Source organism: Macaca fascicularis, chromosome 19, assembly GCF_037993035.2.
Source record: "Macaca fascicularis isolate 582-1 chromosome 19, T2T-MFA8v1.1".
Lineage (NCBI taxonomy): Eukaryota > Metazoa > Chordata > Mammalia > Primates > Cercopithecidae > Macaca > Macaca fascicularis.
Genome location: NC_088393.1, coordinates 37,254,713 through 37,270,000, shown reverse-complemented (window position 1 = coordinate 37,270,000; position 15,288 = coordinate 37,254,713). Strand labels below are relative to the sequence as shown.

Genomic DNA, 15,288 nt, shown 5'->3' with positions numbered 1-15,288 from the left:
GGACTTAAGCCTCCACTCAAAAAAAGTCCACTAAGCACTAGCAAACAAATTTTAAAGGATCCATAGCATGGCATCAAGGTGTACCACTGTAGTATTCTAGATCATGGGGAATAAAGACCAAAAAGGAATCTCAAAGCTCTAAAAACAAAAAAACAAGTTATATACAAAGAAAAAGAAAGTAGCATCAAGATTTTCAATAGCAACACTTAAAGACAGAAGGTAATAGAATAATGTATCCAAAATTCTGAGGGCAACAACTACTTAAGACCTAGAATTCTAAATCGTCTAGTTAACAATAACAAGCAGGAGTATAAGGAATATAAGAGTTATTCAGGTACATAAAAATTCAAAGAAGTACCTCTGAGCACTTTCCCAAAAGTTATTGAAAGCAATATTCCAACAAAGTAAATAGAACCTGAAAAAAGGGCGCTTTGGGAAACAGAAAACAGGAAATAAATAAAAGGCAAAAACAGGGTAAAAAGATACCAGGAAAACAGCTCTCCTTTGATCAGGATAGAAGCCAGTCCAAATTGAAGCAAGACAATGAAAGACTCCAGCAGTAAATTTCTAACAACCAAAAAAGTGTCTGACTGAATTAATGATAGATACATAGAAAGCTATGCAACAAAAAAAGCAGTTAAATTCAATTAAAAGCCAGTACAAGAACAAAATGGAATTACATAATATCTAAGCATGAATACTGATACAACAAAAATTGTGATACAATAATAGTAAAAAGATTAGAGAAGCAGAGACAGGGAAGACATGTAAAAATGCTAAATGGTCCTCTTAAATTGTAGACAGCTAGTTAATAATACATAAAATTGAGAAAACAAGTAAACAAAAATAGGATATGCCAACCACTGGAAAATATGAATAAAAACAGCAAAGTAAAAACAGTCAAAAACGGAAAGTAATTACATCTAAGGAATGGGAACTGTGAGTCAAAAGGGATAAGCGAATGCTGCTCTTTTTTTAAATAATGTCTTAAGATGGTTTGTGGTTGTTTAAAGCTATATACATCTATCATAAACTAAAATCATAAATTTGTATTTTGAAATGCCTTATTGGAGACACTCAAGAGCACACACATTGCTTGATAAGGTATGAATCCACAAATCCAAGAAGCTCAATGAAATCCAAGTAGGATAAACCCAGACCACACCAAGACACACTATAATCAAACTCTTGAACAACAACAAAGAAAGAATCCTGAAAGCATCAAGAAAAAAACAACTCATCACAAACAAGGAATCTTCAATAAGATTATCAGATTTCTCAGCAGAAACCCTGGAGCACAGAAGGCTATGGGATGAAATATGTTTAAAGTGCTGAGAGGGAAACAAAATACTGCAGCCAAGAATTCTATGTTTAGCAAAACAACACTCTTTTAAAAATGAGGGAAATTTAAGACATTCCCAGATAAACAAGAGTTGAAGGCATTCCTTACCACTGCAATACAAGAAATACTAAAGGAAGCTCTTCGGGTAGAAATGAAAAGACAGTAACTCAAAGCGATATGAAAACACAGATCTCTGATAAAGGTAAACACATAGGAAAAAATCAGTATTATTGTCATTTTGGTTTGTAACTCCACTTTTTTCTACATGATAAAGAAAAATGAATACAATCACTGTACATCTATACTAATGGAAACACAATGTACAAAGATGTAATTTGTGACATAAATAACATAAAGTGAAGGAGCTGAACAGGAATAAAGCCTTTGTACGTGATTGAAGTTAAGTTGGTATAAATTCAAAATACATTTTATAACCTTAGGATATGTTATGTAATCACCATGGTAACCACAAAGAAAATACCTATAAAATATTTTAAAAAGAAGTGAAAAGGAGATCAAAACCATTCACCATAAAAAAAAAAAAAAGGAAGGCAGTAATATAGAAATGAGTCAAAAAAAGCTATAAAACATGCAGAAAATAACAAAATAGCAAAACTAAGTCCTTCCCTCATCAGTAATAACTACACATGTGAACAGATTAAACTTCCCCAATCAGAAAGCATAAATTGGCAGAATCAATTGCTTTAAAAAAAGGATCCAACTATATACTGTCTATAAGAGACTCACTTGTAGATCCTAAGGGCACGAATAGGTTGAAAGTGAAGGAACAAAAAAGATGTTCCATACGAATAGTAACCAAAAAAAGAAATAGGCCGGGCGCGGTGGCTCAAGCCTGTAATCCCAGCACTTTGGGAGGCCGAGGCGGGTGGATCACGAGGTCAGGAGATCGAGACTATCCTGGCTAACATGGTGAAACCCCATCTCTACTAAAAATACAAAAAACTAGCCGGGCGTGGTGGCGGGCGCCTGTAGTCTCAGCTACTTGGGAGGCTGAGGCGGGAGAATGGCGTGAACCCGGGAGGCGGAGCTTGCAGTGAGCCGAGATCACGCCACTGCACTCCAGCCTGGGAGACACAGCAAGACTCCGTCTCAAAAAAAAAAAAAAAAAAAAAAAAAAGAAATAAGGTAGCTATAGTAGTATCAGACAAAATAGACTTTAAGTTAAAAAAAGTCACGAGAGACAAAGGATATTTCACACTGATAAAAGGTTCAATCTATCAAGAAGATACAATTATAAATGCATACATACCTAACAGAGCTCAAACGTATAAAGCAAAAATGTACAGAACTGAAGGGAGAAATCATTTCACCATAATAGCTGGAGACATGAATATCCCCTTTTCAGTAAAGGATAGAACAGCCAGAAGGAAATAAAGAACATGAACACTACTAAAGACCAATTAGACCTAACAGACATATATAGAAACCTCCACCCAACAACAGGAAGAACACACACTTTCTAAGGGAAACATGGAACATTCACCAGGATAGGTCATATGAGAGGCCACAAAATAAGTCTCAAAAAATTTAACAGGATTGAAATCATATAAAGTAATTTTTCTAATTGGAATGTTCAATAACATTAAAAATCATTAATAGAAGGAAAACTGGAAAAAGTCATAAATATACGAAAATTTTACAAAACAATCTGTCAATGGGTCAAAGAAGAAATCATAGGCGTAATTTAAAAATACGCTGGGCACAGTGGCTCCCAGCACGTTAGGAGGCCGAGGCAGGCAGACTGCTTGAGGCCAGGAATTCAAGACTATTCCTGGACAACATGGTGAAACCCCGACTCTACTAAAATTACAAAAATTAGCCAGGCGTGGTTGACCACACCTGTGGTCCCAATTACTCGGGAGGCTGAGGCAGAAGAATCCCTTGAACCCGGGAGATGGAGGTTACAGTGAGCCGATATTGCACCATTGCACTCCAGCCAGGGCAACAGTGTGAGACTCTGTCTCAAAAGAAAAAAAAAGAAAATACCCTGAGACCACCAAAAAAAAAACTCAACGAACATTTATGGGATGCAGCAAAGCAATACTAAGAAAGATATTTATAGCTGTAAATACCTGCATCAAAAAAAAAAAAAAGGAAATAATTCAAATCAGTAACTTAACTGTACACTTTAAGAAACTGAAAAAAAAAAAAAAAAAAAAGAGTAAACTGAACCCAAAGCTTACAGAGGAAAGGAATAACAAAGATTAGAGGATAATAAACAAAACATAATTTTTTAAAAATGGAGAAAAAGTAACGTAATCAAAAGTTGGTTTTTTAAAAGATCAACAAAATTGACAAATCTTTACCTAGACTGTCTAAGAAAAAAAGAGAGAAGATTCAAATCACTAAAATCACAAACAAAAGTGGAACAATAAAAACTAATATTACAAAAATTAATGGGATTATACAGAAATAGTACAAACAACTGAATGCCAACAAGTTTGGTAACTTAGATAAACTAGACAAATTCCTAGAAAAACACAAACTACCAAAACTGAAATCTGAATAGACTTGTAACAAGTAGTATATTGAATCAGTAATCAAAAACCTCCCAACAAAGAAAGGCCCAAGAATCTCGAGATGGTTTCACAGAGGAATTCTACCAAACATTCAAAGAATTAACACCAATCTTCTCAAACTCTTCTAAAAAATGAAAAGGGAGGGAACACATTCTGTGAGGCCAGCCAGATAAAAATAAGAAAACTACAGGCTAATTTCTCTTACGCATATACATATAAAAATCCTCAACAAAATGCTGGCAAACTAAATACAGTAGCATATCAAAAGAATTACACATCATGACCAAGAATGATCTCCCCCATGCCCTGGAATGCAAGGATGGGTTCAATATATAAAAATCAATGTAATATACTACATGAGCAGAATGAAGAGGAAAAAACATGGTAATCTCGATTGAATTCAAAAAAGCCTTTGATAAAATGCACACCCTTTCATGATATAAAAAAAAACCCTCAATAAACTAGAAATAGAAGGGAACTTCCAAAACATAATAAAGGCCATATATGAAAACCCCACACTGACATCACACTATATGATGAAAGATTGCGAGTCTCTCTCCTAAGATTGGGAATAAGACAAGGAAGCTCACTACCAACATGTCTATTCATCACCATACTAGAAGTTCTAGCTAGAGCAATTAAGCAAGAAAAACAAATAAAAAGCCTCCAAATTGGAAAGAAAGAAGTCTAGTTCTCTCTACTACCAACATATGATACAATCTTATATGCAATATGTAGAAAAACCTAAAGAATCAAAAATAACAAAAACAAAAAAAAACCCACCCTGGTAAAGCTAATAAAAAAAATCTGGCAAAGTTGCAGGATGCAAAATCAACACACAAAAATCAGTTGCATTTCTATGCACTAACAATGAGCAATCTAAAAAGGAAATACAAGCAATCCATTTCAACTAGAACCAAAAGGACTAAACTCTTTAATTTAACCAAGAAGGTGCAAGACTTGTACACTAAAAACTACAAGTGTTGCTGAAACAAGACACAAATAAATAGATATCCTATGTTCATGGAGTGAATATATTTAATAATTAGGATGTCAATACTACCCATGGCAACCTAAAGACTCAGTGCAACTCCTAGTAAAATCCAGTAGTTTTTTTTGCAAAAACAGAAAAGCCCGTTCTAAACTTCACATGGAGTCTCAAGGGTCCCCCATAACCAAAACAATCTTGAAAAAAAAAAAAAAAAACTAAGTTGGAAGTCTTATCTTTCTGTTTTCAAAACTTACTACAAAGCTACCCTAATCAAAATAATGTGGTAGCAACATAAATACAGACATACGGACCAAAAAATAGAATACAAAGCTTAGACATAAGACCTCATAAATATATGACCAAATGATTTTTAACAAGAGTGTAAAAACCATTCAAAAAGGTAAGGACCATGTTAGCCGGGATGGTCTCAATCTCCTGACCTCATGATCCGCCTGTCTTGGCCTCCCAAAGTGCTGGGATTACAGGCGTGAGCCACCGCACCTGGCCAGGACAGTCTTTTCAACAAATTGTGTTAAGAAAACTGGAAACACATGCAAAATAATAAAGTTGGACCCTTACCTTACAAGCGTATATAAAATATAACTCAAAATGGATACAGCAACCTAAATGAAGATCTAAATGAAGAGATAAATCTAGGAAACTTAAAAAAAAAAAAAAACAGAGGGAAGCTGCTTCATGACATTTGGCAACAATTTTTTGGATATGACATGAAAGGCATAGGCAAAAACAAAACAACACTAACTGGATAATGAAAATTTAAAAATTTTGTGCATCAAAGGACATTATCAAGAAAGTAAAAGGGCACTCTACCTGGCAGCTACTTTTTTTTTTTTTAAAGTAAGACAAAAAAATAAAAATAAAAGAAAGTAAAAGGGCAACCCACAGACCAGGAAAAAATACTGATAAGGGACTAATATCCAGAATACATAAAGAACTACAACTCAACAAGAAAAACAAACAACTGCAATAAAAAATGGGCAAAGGACTTAAATAGACATTTCTCCAAAGATGATATACATGTGGCCAATAAACACATGAAATGATGCCCAACATAATTAATCACTGAAGAAATACAAACCAAAACCCTGATGATGTATCACTTCAAATCCACTTCAAACTATATTCCTTGGTGGTATGCCACTTTAAAATATATTTATTTTATATATTAAAAATACAGTAACAAGTGTTGACAAGAATGTGGGAAAACCAGATTCCTTGTATTTTGGTGGTGAGAATATAAAATGGTACAGCTGCTGTGAAAGACAGAATGGAGGTTCCTTAAAAAACACAACATTGGGCCGGGCGCGGTGGCTCACAGCTGTAATCCCAGCACTTTGGGAGACTGAGGCAGATGGATCACCTGAGGTCAGGAGTTCAAGACCAGCTTGGCCAACATGGTGAAACCCTGTCTCTACTAATAATACAAAAATTAGCTGGGCATAGTGGCACACACCTGTAGTCCCAGCTACTCGGGAGGCTGAGGCAGGAAGGCTCTTGAACCTGGGAGGCAGAGGCTGCAGTGAGCCAAGACTGCACCACTGCACCCCCAGCCTGGGCAACAGAGTGAGACCCTGTCTCAAAAAAAAAAAAAAATAGACATATATATATATATATAAAACATTTCCATATGATCCAGCAATTCCACTTTCAGATATATACCCCAAATAATTTAAAGCAGGGAACTAAATATTTATATACCTATATTCATAGCAGCATTATTTATAATAGCGAACAGAATAATTCACATTATTCACAAAATAAAATATTGTTCATCCTTAAAAAGAAAATTCTGATATGTGCTACAACAGAGACAAACCTAGAAAACATTAAGTGAAATAATCCAGACACGAAGGGACAAATGCTGCAGGATTCCACTTATGTAAGGTATCTAGAATAGCCAAATTCATACAGAAAGTAGAATAGTGGTTACCAGGGGATGGGGAGGAGAAAGGAAGGAAAAAATGGGGTGTTATCACTTAACTGGTACAGTTTTAGCTTAAGAAAATGAAAAATATCTGGAGATGGATGGTGGTTATTGCTGACCAACCATGTGAACGAGGGGAAGGGAAGGGAGGGGAGGGGAGGAAAAGGAAGAAAAGACAGTTAAGTTATTGGTGCCAGGGGGCCTACAATAAGGTTATCAGTTCCAAAAAAAACTTTGCAAACACAATGGGTTGGCAAAGGTGTAGTCAGTCAGTCTGTTAAGGCCAGTACTGTCAAAGTTAAAAATCTAACTCACTTCATGCCAGCAATTCAATCCTAGTCATTCATCCTACAGATATACACAAGTACAAAATGATACACACACACACACACACACACACACAGAGGTTATTCACTGCAGCACTGCTTTCAATAGCAAAAAAAAGGAAGATGATCTAAAGGCCTATGAGTAAAGGACTGGCTAAATAAACTATGGTACAATATAATACTATACAGCCATGAAAAGAATAAGACAGCAAGCTGCCAAAACAAAAAGCAAAGAAAAAAAAGTGTGACTACAATTTGAGTGGATGTGTACAGGGTGGGGTGGGAATGCCTAAGTCTATAGCTGTAAACGCACAGAATATCCCTGGAATAATGAGTAAGATATTGATAACAGCGATGCCTCCAGAGAGGTAAACTGGATGTTAAAGAACAAGAAAAGGAAGCATAGTTATTTTTTAATAAATATCCTTTAGATTTTATATCATGTCCATATATAACCTACCAAAAAAATAATTTTTAAAAAAGCCCATCTTGTGAATGACCTGATGCACCTCATATACAATTTTTCTTCTCCTATCACTTAAAAAAGAAAAGAAAAAAAAAAGCTGTATTCAGTGCTAACAATGTCTTATCACCCACTTTCTTCTGAAATCTGCCTAAAAATGTATTCCTAAGTCAAGATTTTTTTAGAATGCTCTGTGAGATAACAGACATTACAAGTTAAAAGTTTCTCAAAATCAAGTAAGTTTGGGAACCACAATATTAAACAAAACTAAAGGGATATTTTTCATTACAGGGCTTCTAAGTAATGTGCCTATGTGCATTGGACTCTCTGGTAGAGGGAAAAGCAGTGTGCAGTGATCTACAAACTTACTTGATTATGTTAACAACACTGCCTCTAGGTCACCACTCATCCAATGCTTCCCCTCAACCTTCACATCCAATCAGTTGCCAAGTCCTATCAGGCTCAGAAATTCTCCCTGCATCTGATCTCTTCTCTAAGCCCACAGCCATTACCCTGGTTCATGATCTTATCCCTTCATGTCCACCCTTCCATTTAGTAAAAATAACTTTGTCGTAAAAATGAAGACTAAGTATGCATTTTTTAAGACAAAAGTAAAAATAAGATAAATGTGTCAGATACAACTCTGAACAAAAGATACATGGTAAAATAATTCTCCCAGTATTCAAAAGTAGATTACAGAGACATGCAGAAACAAAATTACCAAAAACATATCTATACTGTAGAAATCTCTGATTAAATCCTGGTCTTTTCACTTAGTCTCACTGAAGATGTACTCTTTTCTAAAAAAAAAAAAAAAAAATTGCTCTCTAACCTAAACAAGAACTCACAAGTATTTAGAGTAAAACTTTTAAGTTCATGTGAAATACATTAATCCCTAATTTGTAACACTAAAAATATTTTAAGAAGTTCCTATTTCAGCAAAAACAGAGTAATAAGATACTAAAAATATTAAATAATCTAAAAGAGGACAAGAAAGGGGAACAAGAGGAACAAAAACGGTGGGAGAATGCCAAACCTAAATCCAAACATATTACACATTAAATGTAAATGGTCTAAATACATCAATTAAAAGACTGAAATTATCAGAATGAATTAAAAAGGAAAGGTCCATGCTGTCTATAAGAAACTCACTTTAGGCAGGGTGCAGTGGCTCACGCCTGTAATCCTAACACTTTGGGAGGCCAAGGTAGGCAGATCACTTGAGGTCAAGGGTTCGAGATCAGCCTGGCCAACGTGGTGAAACCCCATCTCTACAAAAAATACAAAAATTAGCTAGGCGTGGTGGCACTCGCCTGTAATCCCAGCTACTCAGGAGGCTGAGGTGGGAGAATCACTTGAACTTGGGAGGTGGAGGTTGCAGCGAGTCAATATCATGCCACTGCACTCCAGCCGGGGCAACAGAGCAAGACTCCGTCTCAAAAAAACAAAAAAAAAAAAGAAACCCACTTTAAATATGATATAGTTAGCATAAAAGTAAAAGAGATGGAAAAATATACACCATGCAAATACTAAACAAAAAAAGCTCAATGTATCAAATCCAGTAATATATGAAAGCAATAACACACCATGACCAAATGCGGTTCATCCAGGGAAGAAAAATCAATCAATATAATCCACCACATTAACAGATACAGAAGAAAAACTACAAGATCGTATCAATACATGCAGAAAATACATTTGACAAAATTCAACATCTTTTCATTTAAAAAATCCGCAAATTAGAAGCAGGCAGAAAGTTCCCTAAACTAATAGGGAGTATTAATTTTTTTAAAAAACCTACTGCTAACACCACATTTAACAGTAAAATACCAAATGTTTCCCCCAGAAGATCGGTTTCAAGACCAAGATGCCTACCTACTCTTACCACTCCTATTCAATATTATACTGCAGGGACGCGGCGAGGAGAGACATGAGGCTGAGCTGGGTCCGGGTCCTGACAGTACTGTCCATCTGCCTGAGCGCCGTGGCCACGGCCACGGGGGCCAAGGGCAAAAGGAAGCTGTAGATCGGGGTCAAGAAGCGGGTGGACCACTGTCCCATCAAATCGCATAAAGGGGATGTCCTGCACATGCACTACACGGGGAAGCTGGAAGATGGGACAGAGTTTGACAGCAGCCTGCCCCAGAACCAGCCCTTTGTCTTCTCCCTTGGCATAGGCCAGGTCATCAAGGGCTGGGACCAGGGGCTGCCAGGGATGTGTGAGGGGGGAAAAGCGCAAGCTGGTGATCCCATCCGAGCTGGGGTATGGAGAGCGGGGAGCTCCCCCAAAGATTCCAGGCGGTGCAACCCTGGTGTTCGAGGTGGAGCTGCTCAAAATCGAGCGACGATCTGAGCTATAGCCAGACTGGGGAGGGGTAGGGGGAGAGGCCCCCATCAAGGACCAGACTGTTCCAAAAAAAAAAAACTTAAAAGCCCAAAACAACAACAAAAAATATTATACTGCAAGTCCTAGCCAAGGAAATAAGGCAAGAAAAAGAAATAAAGTGTACACACATTGGAAAGGAATAAAAAAATAGGAGCTGTTTACAAAAGGCATGATTGTCTACATAGAAAATCCCATGGAATCTACCCCAAAAAAGTTCAGAGAACTAACTAATATGGTCAGCATGAATGGAGGATCCAATGTTAATTCTTTTTTAAAAAGAGTTATTTCTACATACTAGAACACTTGAAAAACAAAATTTTTAAATGCCATCATTTACAACAGCTTCACAATAGGTGAAACAAATATAAACCTAACAAAACACATATGATCTATGTGCTCAAAAACTACAAAACTGATGAAAGAAGTCCTAAATACAGAGATACACTGTATTTACACGCTGGAAGTACTTACACACTGGAAGATTTAATAATTAAGAGATCAATTCTCCCCAAATTAATGTGTTGATTTAGCACAATTCCAATCAAAATCCCACCAGGACTTTTTGTAAACATAAACGAGTGGTTTCTAAAATGTGTATGGAAAGCCAAAGGAGGTAGAACAGCCAAAACAATTTGGAAAGAATAAATTAGAACACCTGTACTACCAACTTTAAGGAACACATTTATAATGCTACCGTAATCAAAACAGATTGGCATCAGCAAAGAGACAGAAACATAGATAAAAAAACAGAATAGATGGTCCAAAAACACAACTATACAAAATGGCTCATTCATTTGTTTTTTAACAATTTAAGCTATAATTCACATGCCATACAATTCACCCATTTAAAATGTACAATTCGATGGTTTTCGTATATTCACAGGGTTGCACAATCATCACCAAAATCTGCGTTTTTATATTTTCATTGCCCCTAAAAATCTCTATACTCTTTAGCAGTCACTCTCCATTCTCTCCCATAGCTTCCTGGCCCTAAGCAGCCACTACTCTCCTTTGTTTTATAAATTTGCCTATTCTGAATATTTCATGTAAATGGAATCATACAATATGTGGTCTTTTGTGACTCCTTTAATTTATTCTAATGTTTTCAAGGTACATGTCTTTTTATTGCCAAACAACATTCCACTGTATGGATGTATGACACTTACCCCTTCATTAGTTGACAGACATTTGGGTTGTTACCATGTTTTGGCTATTAAAAACAGTGCTGCTCTTAACATTCATGTACAAGTATTTGTGGACATGTTTTTATTTCACTTGGGTAGAATACTATCTAGGTGTGGAACTGCTAGATCACAGTAAAACACAATGTTTAACTTGCTGAAAAATTCCAAACTGTTCTCCAAAGTGGTTTCCCACCAGGAATGAATGAGGGTTCCAATTTTTTCACATCCTCACCAACAAGTGTTACTGTCTTTTTTATTATAACCATCCTAGTGGGGTATCTAAGATGGTCTTGTTGCCAATTCATTTTTGACAAAGGTGCCAAGTCATTTCAATGGAGAAAGAACAGTATTTTCAACATAGTATTGGAGCAACTGGACATCCATATGCAAGAAAAATGAACCATGACCTAAACCCCACACTTCGAACAAAAATTAACTTAAAATCAATCAGATCTAATTGTAAAATGTCAAAGCATAAAACTTTTAGAAGAAAACATAGGAGAAAATCTTCAAGAACTAAGGTTAGGTAAAGCATTCTTAGATATGACACTACACATATGATCCATTAAAAAAAGCTAAAAGCTGGCCGGGCGCGGTGGCTCAAGCCTGTAATCCCAGCACTTTGGGAGGCCGAGATGGGCGGATCACGAGGTCAGGAGATCGAGACCATCCTGGCTAACACAGTGAAACCCCGTCTCTACTAAAAAATACAAAAACTAGCCGGGCAAGGTGGCGGGCGCCTGTAGTCCCAGCTGCTAGGGAGGCTGAGGCAGGAGAATGGCGTAAACCCAGGAGGCGGAGCTTGCAGTGAGCTGAGATCCGGCCACTGCACTCTAGCCTGGGCGACAGAACGAAACTCTGTCTCAAAAAAGAAAGAAAAAAAAAAAAGCTAAAAGCTGAACTTCATAATTAAAAACTTTTGCTCTGGAATGACACTGTTAAGAGAATGAAAAGACAAGATGCAAAGTGGGAGAAAATATTTGCAAATCACCTATTTAACAAAGAGCTTAAATCCAGAATATATTTAAAAAAAAAAAAAACCTCTCAAAACAACAGTAAAATATACAACGCAGCAGGGTACGGTGGCTCACGCCTGTAATCCCAGCACTTTGGGAGGCCAAGGTGGGTGGATCACGAGGCGGGAGGATCACAAAGTCAGGAGTTCAAGCCAGCCTGATCAACATGGTGAAACCCCATCTCTACTAAAAATACAAAACTTAGCCGGGCATGGTGGCACACGGCAGGAGAATCGCTTGAACCTGGGAGGCGGAGATTGCAGTGAGCCAAGATCATGCCACTGCACTCCAGCCTAGGCGACAGAGCGAGACTCCAATTTAAAAAAATAAAATGAAATAAAATAACAAGAAAATATACAACCCAGGCCAGGTGCGGTGGCACACACATGTAATCCCAGCACTCTGGGAGGCTGAGGCAGGTGGATCACCTGAGGTCAGAAGTTCAAGACCAGCTTGACCAACATGGTGAAACCCCATCTCTACTAAAAATACAAAAAAATAGCCGGGCATGGTGGCGCACACCTGTAATCCCAGCTACTCAGGAGGCTGAGGCAGGAGAATTGCTTGAACCTGGGAGACAGAGTGCAGTGAGCCGAGATCATCCCATTGCACTCCAGCCTGGGCGACAGAGTGAGACTCCATCTCAAAAAAGATAAAAAAGCATATATAACCCAATTTTTAAAAATGGGCAAAAGAGTTCAACAGGTAAAAGAGGACACAAAGATAAAATAAGTGCATGAATCAATGCTCAACATCATTAGGCAACAACAAATTAAAACCACTATACACCTATTCAAATGGCTACACTTTTTAAACTGAGAATATCAAGGGCTGGTAAAGACGCAAAGCTACCACTCTCACACACTGCTGAAAGAGATGTAAATCATACAGTCACTTTGGAAAACAGCTTGGTAGTCTCTTAAAAACTGAACATACACTTATCATATGATCTAACAATCTCACTTGTAGGTATTTACCAACAGCAATAAAAATGTATGTTCGCACAAAAACCTGTACACAAAGGCTTACAGCAGCTCTGTTCCTCACTGCCAACAAATGGAAGCACCCAAATGTCCCTCAAAAGGTGAATGGAAAAACTGTTGTACGTGCATTTAATGGATATGCATGTAATGGAACACTCCTCAGCAATAAAAAACATGACTTTTAATATACAGAACCACCTGGATGAGGCGTTACAGCAAGTGAAGAAGCTAGTCTCAAAAGACACAGACCTGAGGTCTCAACCCTTAGAGGCAGCGATAGGGTGTGACCACCAAGGGGCGGTGTGAAGGAGGTTTTGATAGGAGCTGAGTCCTGAGAGCAGTATCTTTGTATCCTATTCTGTGTCCTGACTGTGGTGCTGGTTAAACAAATCATGACACGTGTTGTAACTCAGACCTTCTCCAATTACCCCAGTCAACCATGATGTAGAAGACTATGTGTTTAACTGGTTGTATTTCCTCTGCCGTAAGAAAAATAAAGTACCTTTTCTTAATAAATGTTAAGTACAACAATATACCTAAGTATTTCCTTCAGTTATTATAAATATAAAACCATGTGAATAAAACAGCTTTACAGAATTTTTTTTTTTTTTTGAGACAGAATTTCGCTTTTGTTACCCAGGCTGGAGTGCAGTGGCACAATCTCAGCTCACTGCAACCTCCATCTCCCAGGTTCAAGTGATCCTCCCAGCTCAGCCTCCCAAGTAGCTGGGACTACAGGCACACACCACCACGCCTGGCTAATTTTTGTAGAGACAGAGTTTCACCACGTTGGTTGGGCTGGTCTCGAACTCCTGACCTCAGGTGATCCACCTGCCTCAGCCTCCCAAAGTGCTGGGATTACAGGCATGAGCCACTGTGCCCAGCCCAGAATTTACTGTAACAGGAAATATGTACTTTGAAAATTATTTTAGATAAATATTGATCCCAAAAGTCACCTATGTTTGGTCACTTTCCAAAACCGTATTTAACTACTAGAAAGTGTTTTAACAAAACATGTTTCTCTACTCTAGAGCTCTATTCTATTGTAAAAGTATTCCCATTAATATTTTAAGTTATAACTAATTATGATTTTTTTCACTGAAATATGAAAATCAACGTGAACAAACTTCAACAGGCTATGGATTCATTTCATAACATCAGAGCTACTTCAGTATATAAAGAGAGGCTTCGTCTTCAGTAAGGTCCTTAAGAAAAAAGTATGCCCATTCTCTTTCGCTAATATACATGACAAAAATAATGCAGCAAAGCCAAAAGATTTATAATTGCCAGAAATTACATACAGGCCTAACAATAAGATTCTGATTAGTGTCACAAAAGATCAAAGTATATATCAATTATAAACTTATAGGAGTTGATTTGCAATTACAGTCTCCAAATATAGTTCCCAGAATTTCACTGAGTAAATGAGTTCTCTAGTACTCACTCATGTATAAGTGAAATCAAGTTCAGCTTTAGAAAACTCAGCTGTTTTCTGTCTAGTATGACCTTATTTATACAAAAGGATCTTCCCAACATTCATTTTCAAATACACATTTAACTGAAAGGTTAAAAAGCAGGTAGGGTGGATATTATACTGTCCGTCTAAATACGTATTCCAGAAATAACAACAGATTAGAAACTGAACCTAATTTTAAAATATAACTAAGCTAGAACCCAAGCTATCTCATCCAACTGCAAAATGTGTAGTGTGTGCTGTGTGTGTGTATGTAGGCTTCTATACACCTACAGATAATAGCACAGATAAACAAAACTCAAGAGCTGCCTTAATAAAGTGATGCAGAGAAATCAAACAACTGAAAAAGGATAAGGGTGCTGTTTTAGGTAGCAACTTTTCACACCTGGTCTCCTCTATCAAATGAAAATATGTTTTTTTCCCAAACCAAAAAGCATTTTAAAGAATTGTCTTCTTACGTAAACAGGTATTTCTCTTAGTTCACTAAGGAGAAAACACATTATTTCTGTGTACTGAAGTATTAAGTGCAAAAATAAGTCTGTAATAGCAACTAAAAAAAAAAACAATTATAAAGTATAAAATGACTCCAATTTTTATGTCTTCCCAACTTCTAACTACAAAAATCACATAATGACTTT

General features: G+C 36.9%; 1 protein-coding gene and 1 pseudogene across 4 annotated transcripts in view; one reads left to right on the top strand and one right to left on the bottom strand.

Annotated features, from left to right (window-relative positions):
- Nucleotides 1-15,288, bottom strand: part of URI1 (URI1 prefoldin like chaperone) — a 73,798-nt gene that overhangs the window by 14,950 nt on the left and 43,560 nt on the right. The gene's annotated exons all lie outside the window — the stretch shown is intronic.
- LOC102138589 (peptidyl-prolyl cis-trans isomerase FKBP2 pseudogene) lies at nucleotides 9,451-11,347 on the top strand (annotated as a pseudogene).